The sequence below is a fragment of the Lactuca serriola genome, chromosome 6 (assembly GCF_051521515.1).
Source record: "Lactuca serriola cultivar US96UC23 chromosome 6, Lser_US96UC23_V15, whole genome shotgun sequence".
NCBI lineage: Eukaryota > Viridiplantae > Streptophyta > Magnoliopsida > Asterales > Asteraceae > Lactuca > Lactuca serriola.
In genome coordinates this window covers 63,921,026-63,929,688 of record NC_136413.1, presented here as the reverse complement: position 1 = coordinate 63,929,688, position 8,663 = coordinate 63,921,026, and positions in this window count along the sequence as shown.

The following is an 8,663-nucleotide window of genomic DNA, read 5'->3' as shown; positions in this document are numbered from 1 at the left end:
AAACATACCAATAAACGGGTCTCTACTACATAACTATCAGCCAACATACTTTGGTAAAATCTATGATGGCTCTTGACATGCCATGATGCCATCCAACCATTGGGATGAGAGCTCATGGTTCCTCACCGTTCTTTCTATCTCCCAACCATACACATGAAACCTCCCAACAAACATCCAATGGGCCTAAAGTGTAACATCCCGATGATGAGGTATTTCCAATTTTAACCCTAACAATGAAGATTATTTGCATTTTAGCCTTTGTATATGATAAGTGTTGCAAAATGGACCATAGTGGTACTTTTGTAAGTTCTGGACAAAGCTCACGTACGTTGGATGTACATAGAGTATGTTGGCATACGTGCCAGAACATTAAACCCTAATTTTTAGAGTTTGGACCTTATTTAAACATCCTTAAGTCCCAACCCGCCTTCTTTCATCATCCTCCAACGCACCTTCGTCCCCAATCAAACCCTAATCCATTTTTAGAGTATTCTTGAGCATTTTGTGTGTGTTTGGTAACCTTGAAGGAGAGAGGAAGAAGAGAAGAACATCTTGGATTAGTGGACTCTTTGGATCTAGAATAGCAACATCATTTGGCATCATTTGGAGGTAAAAAGCTTTGAAATTGATGAAGCTATGCTTAGATCTAGTTTAGCCATGAAGTTTGTGTTCTTTTGGTCCCATTAGTTTGATATTTCGAGTATGAGCTACTTCAATCCATTTAAGCTATCCTTTTAGACGTTTTGGAGTGTTTAGAAGCATAAAAATGTGGTCTTGATCATTATTTCTCTTCTATGCATGAGTTTGAATGTCTTAATGCGTTAAGAGGATAGAGTTTTTGGTATTTAGCACTTAACGGCCATGAAAGACCATAAAGTTGGAAACTTTCTTGTAACACTTGAATCCTGTTAAGTTTCCCTTTTTGCCCTTATTGAATTTATTTGTGCATTTTAGCCCTTTGAGTTGTATGTGGGGCGTACCACAAGGTACGCTTAGTGTACAAGCTATAAAGCAAGTACGTGGGGCGTACCAAATGGTATGTTTAGCGTACTCATGCGAAGGCTTGGTTGGGGTTCCGGATGAATATGCGCGGCATACAACCTTGTACGTAGGGCATACACAAGGCTTAATGAAAACCCTATTTTCAAGTATGGACACTATATAAGAATCCTTATGGCTTTTGAAACCCTCATTTCTTAGCTTCCTTAGACCCTTAAGCATCATGTTCGAAACCCTAAGCCTCTCTCTTGCATTTTGACCTTATAGTGTCCATTTTGGTGTGTTTTGTCCCATTTTCAAGAAAGAGAAGGTTAGAGCAAGGTGGTGGTTCAAGTAGGAGCTTGTAGATCCGGATTATCTGTTCCATTTCTAGCTTGTGTAAGGTATAAAGTTTTAATCTTGTTCTTTAGAATCTTAGATCTTCTTGTTTAAGCTTTTGGACCCTTTTGGTCCCATAGATGAGCTCTTGTGGTTTAATATCACTTCAGAAGCTTAGAGTTTCCACTCTTGGTGTTCCTTTGGTCCTTCATTCATAAATTTGTCGCCTTTTAAGCTTAGATCCATCCATACATGAGTAATGGCTATTTTTATGAAAGTAGAATGTTATAAATCGAAGTTGGGTTCTTTTGGGGCATGCAAAGTCACCAAGTCAGTGACTTTATGGTTCTGGAAACTCTTTAGGACTCAGATTTGTGTTGTGGAGATTTGGACTTAAGCATTAAGAGGAGTACGTTAGGCATACAAGTCAATATGCGCAACGTACAAGCCATATAGCAAGTATGCTTAGCGTACAGCTGACTACGCCCCGCTTTCTCAGTCTGATTGGGCTTCGCATCTTTGGGCCTCGGTTGGACCTCTTCTTCGGACCTTAATTCTTTGGGCCTTATTAGGCCATATGAAATCAAGCTTTAGGCCTAAGGAAAGTGATTGGGCTTTAGGGTAAGGCCCATATAAAGGGTATGGGCCCAATTTGGAAAATTAGGCCATAAGTGGGCCTTGGATGATTATTTGGTTTTGGGCGTTTTAGATTGTGGATTTGGGCCTTGGTCTTGGATCAAACTAGGTCAGGGGTAAAATGGTCATTTTACCCTAATTTTGGGTTATGGTTATGATTTAGAAGTCAATTGTTAATTGGGTGTTGTTTGGATTGTTTAGTTGGGGGAGTCATCTGGGTAGTAGTTAGGGATTTCTCTTAGTGAGATTCAACATTCTAGGTGAATTTCCTCACAATATTTAATGGATCTAAGGCACCAATGTCGGCCCTTATTGATTATTCTTGGATGCTAGGAGTCTGTGTGACCCTTGCATGTATTATGTGATGCTATGTATACCAGACGGGGCTCTATGTCGGGCGAGTCCCGATGACTAGAACATATGTTAGTGTTTATGATTATTATATGTGTTAGCATGATTATGTGATATATATTGTATGTGTGTAGTGGGCGAGGCCCGGTGACAGGCGAGGCCTGGGAATAACATATCTGTAAACCGAGTGGGGCTCGATGTCGGGCGAGGCCCGATGTAGGGTGGGATCCCAGTATGTGATTTATTAAGTATGGTATGGGGTAGTTTGGGGAACTCACTAAGCTTTATGCTTATGGTTTTCAGTTTACGTTTCAGGTACTTCTGGTTCCAAGGGGAAGAGCGCGGGAAGACTGCATCACACACACCATAAGGATTTCGCTTTTGAGATATCACTCTGATTGTTATGATATTTGATATACTTATTTTCTCTCGGGTTGTATGGATAATGTTTTGAAATATTGTTTTACATAAATTAAAAATGAATTTTTGGATCATATTTTTGGGATGTTACATTTATGGTTAACGACAACATTTGGGGTCTAGATCTATAATTTGGACGTAAAGGCTTAAGTACTAAGATCTTAATGTGATGGAATAGGAGCCAGGCATGTACGGTGGGCATACCAAGTGGTACGCTGCACGTACACGGTCAAGCCCTCGTTTTTTCTCAATGCTCGTGTATGCCCTACATATAGGCTAAGTACGCCCAACATACTCAACTGAGTTGCCTCAGTTGGCTTTTTGACTTTTGTTTGTGACTAGGGTTGACCAAGTTTGACCTAAGGGTATTTTGGGTATTTTGAATTATGTTTGAGATTTGTCATTATTTGATGAATAAGTGATGGGTGGAGTTGATATTCGGAACAGAGACCTATTCAGCTACTTGTTCGGACTGAGAGGTAAGTTTTCCTCACTGTACTTATGGGTCGAAGGCACCAAGGCTAGCCCATTGGATTAGATATACCAGTTGTTCTATGTTGTTATGCTGATGTAGCACTCCAAATCAGGTAAACCTTCATAACCCTTTTAAATGACTTAGTTGGCAAAATGGACCCTTTTTTACGATGGGCGTACCTATGGGTACACTTAGCGTACTACGGAGGAAGGATCGCAGAGGAGCATTGCTTACGTGGGGCATACGCGACAAACAACCAAAACCCTAATTTTCAGACTTGACACCTATTTAAGCACCCTTAAGTCATTGGTACTAAACCCTAATCCGCCTCTTGAGCCTCATTTCGTCCCTTTACCTCAATTTTCCTTTGAGAGTGTGATTTTAGAGCATAGAAGTGTGTTGGTGGCCATTTTGGTGCTTATTTGAGAAGAAGAAGTTAGTGAGCAAGCTTGGAGTGGCATTGTGTTCCAAGAACTTGCATCTAGATCACCTTGAAGAGCTTTTGGAGGTATAAAGCCTTGATCTTGCCATCTTATTCATTAGATCTAGCTAAGGTTTTCTATATTGTCCTTTTAGATGGTTTTGGACCTTCTCTTGAGAGTTGAGCAACTCCAGAGACTGGAATGCTAAGATCTGAGCTTTGTTAGCATGCTAGATGCATAAAGGTGTTGGCTTGAACAGTATCTAGACTCCATGCATGAGTTTGAAGCTTTATATGAAGTCCTAATGTGAAGAATGAAATTTTTAAGTTCCATATAGCATGTAAGGGCACAAAGTTGCCAATTTTATGCCCTAGGATGTCTTAATGAGCTCAGATCTGATATTGGGCGTTAGAACATCAAGTATTAATCACTTAATAGAAGAAGGTGCTTAATTTGTTTGTACGTTGGACATAATTTAGAGTAAGCAGCGTGTACAACTCAAGGACTCAGTACACTACACGTACAAGGGTGGTAAGCAAGGCATACGCACCTCAGATGGTCTTGGACTTGTTTTGGGCTTGTAAGCCCTTTGGGCCATCATCAGTCATTGGGCTTGGTCACGTTTTGAGTTAGTGGTCCATCTTATCTGTTTTGGGCCATGGTTACTATGGTTGGGCCTTATTGGGCCATAAGTCCCATAAATGATTTTGGACATGGACTTTGGGCCCATTAGCAAAGGAAGACTTTTGGTCCATTGTGAAAGGACTTAGGGCTTGGGTTCTTTAATTGGATTATGTTCAGCCCTAACCTTGGGTTAATAGTATTATTGTTTAGCACGGGTGTTCACGGACTGTTAGGAGAGCAACTTTCGGATTCAGCAGATAGAGGTGAGTCTCCTCACCATACCAATGGGTCGAAGGCACCAAGGTTGGCCTATTTTGTGATATGTGGTGCACTAGGTGGTTATATGCTAGTTGGGTTATATGCTATGTGGTATGTTAGTTGTATATGTGGTTTTTATGAAAGACCATTGGGGAGCCCATGTCACTTGGATGTCAGACCATGTGGAGAGCCCATGGCTTTCCTATTGAAGACCATGGGGAAGCCCTTGGCACTTCGATGTAAGACCATGTTGGGAGCCCATGGCTTTCCTATTAAAGACCATGGGGGAGCCCATGGCACTTAGGTGTAAGACCATGCGGGAGCCCATGGCATCCTAGAGTAAGACCCTGGGGAGAGGCCACAACATCCCTATATGTTGTATGCATGGCTTATGTGGTTTATGTAGCTTTTATAGTTAATATGGTATATGTGATTATATGGACTGTGTGGGGTATGCTCTGGGGAACTCACTAAGAATTAGCTTACGGTTTGTTGATTTGTTTCAGGTACTTTTGAGCCTAAGGGCAAGGGCAAGGCTTGATGGAGCGGCATGCACTCTCCGACATTTGATTCGATGGGACACTCTGATATTTGAAATAAAATGTTCATGTTATGGATTTCAAAACAATTGTCATTGATATTTTACATTTTATAGGAATGTTTTGGTTAATTAAAAATGAAATTTTTATTTGAGAATATGGGCCATTACAAGTTGGTATCAGAGCCTTGGTTTGAGGGATTATGGCGACTCAAACTAAGGAAATGGTAAAACTGTTTTCAAAAATCAAAAGTTAAAACTTATTAAATTGGAAAAAGAGAAAGTGCAACGCGCGTGATCGGTCGAGCTCTAGTAAGTAGTTTCGCAATATGTTAGCCATGTTATATTGATATTTGGATTATGATAATCGTATGAATCTTGCTATGCGTATGCTTTCAAAATTGTATACGGTTAGGGTCTTATAGCCTCGGAATAATTGATTTGGCCTTATTTCTTGTTCCGTGTCTGGTTGTGATCTTAGGGTAGAGTCTATTTTTCAAAAGGCTATTTGATCATGTTATGTGTATAATTTGCACGCATAAAGGCAACCTGTTATGATTGAGTTTTGGTTTGATATGGATGGAGCAAATATTAGGATAGTCTAGGATTTGAGCTATGCGGTAGCCTGTGAGATATGTTCTGTTATGGGATGAATTTGAGTTATCAGGTAAAGACTTAGGGAAGGTATAGGTAGGTGTGGAAGGAAGTATTGCCCCCGTACTACTGAAAGCACATGACCTGTACCCGAACCAATATAAGATCTGGAAGCTCTAAGGAGAACCGATGTGGGAGGATCCCCTCTTTGGACTAGGGATGTTATTCAGGTCGGAACCGAACCGAACCGAATAAACCGAAAACCGAATAAAGCAAATTGTATGAACCGAAACCGAACCAAATAAGCAATACAGGTTTAGTTCGGTTTGGGTATTATTCGGTTTGGTTCGGTTTCGGCCTGAATAACCCAAATAACATGTGCAAGATGATTAAGGAGTCGAATAACCCGAATAACCCGCATATTTTGTAGTCGAATAACCCGAATATTTTGTATTACTTTTGAAGCTTATGATTTCATAAGTATATAACCCGAATAACATGTACAAAATGATTTTGTAGTCGAATAACCCGAATATTTTGCATTACTTTTGTACCTTATGATTTCATAACAAATCTATTAAAGAAACAAATTAAACACTAAATATTAAACATCCTAAACACCCAAAAAGCTATCTATAAGTTTATAACCCGAATAACCCAAATAACATGTACAAGATGATTAAGGAGTCGAATAACCCGAATAAATATTGTATTTTTTATGACTTTTGTAGCTTATGATTTCATAACAAACTTTTTAAAGAAACAAATTAAACACTAAATCGATCACGCAAGGCCGCAAGGGAAAAAAAGACTCTTCATATTCGGTTCGGTTTTTTGGACCGAATAACCCATTATTCGGGTAACCCGGACTGAATAACCCGAAAACCGAATAAGCCTTATATAGATACCTGAAAACCGAATCGAATTGCTTATTCGGGTCTAATTCGGTTCGGTTCTGTTCGGTTCTCGGTTCGGTTCGGGTTTTCGGCCCAATTTCTCATCCCTACTTTGGACATCCTGATCATTATGTTTTATGGTATTGCAGTGCAGTATGGTGGTGACATGACATGGAGCTGGGGGTCAGGATTAGGATCTAGAGCTGGGTTGGTCGATGGTACCGAGCCCATTGATGAGAGGTTGTGCGAGCTTATCGCGGCTGAGGTTACGAGGGGCATCCTTGATGCTACCCCAGTGACTTTTGGGATGGTCAAGGAAGGGATAATGGATATTACGTAGGAGAGGCTCAGGTCATTCAGAGATGAGATTGTTGTGTGCTAGGTCGGTGCCCGAACTCCCTCGTTCCGAGAGTTCAAGGCATGTTGGGCGCCAGAGTTCTTTGGGGTCAGGGACCCAATAGTTAGCCGACACTGGGTGGTGGACATGGAGAATGCCCAACGCACAAGTTCTTTCCCTCATGAGGCAAAGGTGGGTTTTGCTTCGTGTATGCGGAAGGATCAAGCCCCAGATTGATGGGGAGAGGTGATTAGCCAGGTAGGAGCAGCCGGTGTGGCTGAGATGACATGGGCAGAGTTCTTCAGGCATTTCGATTTGGAGTTTGCACCACCTATCGAAAGGCACTAGCTGGTGAGGGAGTTTCATGAGCTCCAGCAAACCACCGAGACTGTGGCGGAGATTACCGCAAAGTTTCAGGAACGAGCATTTTTGATCCCACAGTATGCTACAGACGAGGCTATGAGGAGGAAGAGGTATCATTCCATGTTAAGGGATGATATCTAAGAGTTTGTGAGCTTTACAAGGTGCAAAACCATGATGACATGGTGGAGAAGGCCCGTGAACGGGAGATGGAGTTGGACTTCCGCACCAAGCGGAAGCCTTAGGAGGCACAAATAGTAGTAGGTCAGGCTAAAATGCCTAAGACCTTGGATTCCTCCAGTAGGGGCCAACAGGGCCGTGGACGGTGTGGCAAGTGCGGTAAACCGCACAATGGGGCTTGTCGAGCGGCAGGTTCAGGATGCTATGCATATAGCCAGTCGGGCCACGTGATCAGGGATTGCCCCAAGAAGGGATTTATTTGTTTTCACTGCAACCATACCGGAGTCAAACGGGTCGATTGTCCGAGGTTGCAGGGAGGAGGAGGAGCAGTGGCGGCGCCTGCACCCGCCACAATGAAGATCACTGATGGCCACCCTATTAAGGTGGATACTCCAGCGGTGAAGAGCCATCCATTTCAATTGACTACTGAGGAGGCTCGGGTAGCGCCAGACGTCGTGGCTGGTACGTGTTTTATCTTTCCTGCTTGATATTGATTTGTATTGCGTATATGTCTATATGTGCTCATGTATAGGGACCTTTTTGGTCAATGGTATGTTGGCTCACGTTCTATTCGACTCGGGTGCTACCCGATCATTTGTATCTCTTGCACTTAGCAAGAAGTTACAGGATGCGCCGGGGACCTTGGATTCCCCGCTTGAGACTGAGATTGCGGATGACCGCATTATGAGTGATGCGAGAGTGTATCGGGACTGTTTCCTGAATGTGCTTGGGGAGAGGTTTTTTGTTGATCTAGTCCCGATACCGTTGCGAGGGCTGAAGGTGATCGTCGAGATGGACTGGTTGGGCGCCAATGGGACCATGATCGATTGCGAGCGCCAGCTGGTGAAGGTTCGAATCGCAAGTGGGTGCGAACTAGTTATTCATGGAGAGAGGGCCTCGTAGGGGCCAACCCTTTGTTCAGCTGCGAGGGCTAGGAGACTTCTTCAGCAGGGTTGTTCGGGATTTCTCGCATATATCTCAGATACGGGGGTTGAGACCTCGACAGATTTGGGCAGTGTACCAGTTGTACAGGAGTATCAATATGTATTTCCCAAGTAGTTACCTGGAGTGCCTCTGAAGAGGCAAGTAGAGTTTCACATTGATTTGGTGTCGGGTGCCGCTCCGATAGCCAAGGCACCGTACCGGCTAGCTCCTCCCGAGATGCAAGAGCTATCTACGCAACTTTAGGAGTTGCTAGACCGAGGGTTTATTCGTCTGAGCAGTTCCCTGTGGGGAGCACTAGGGGTGCAAACGA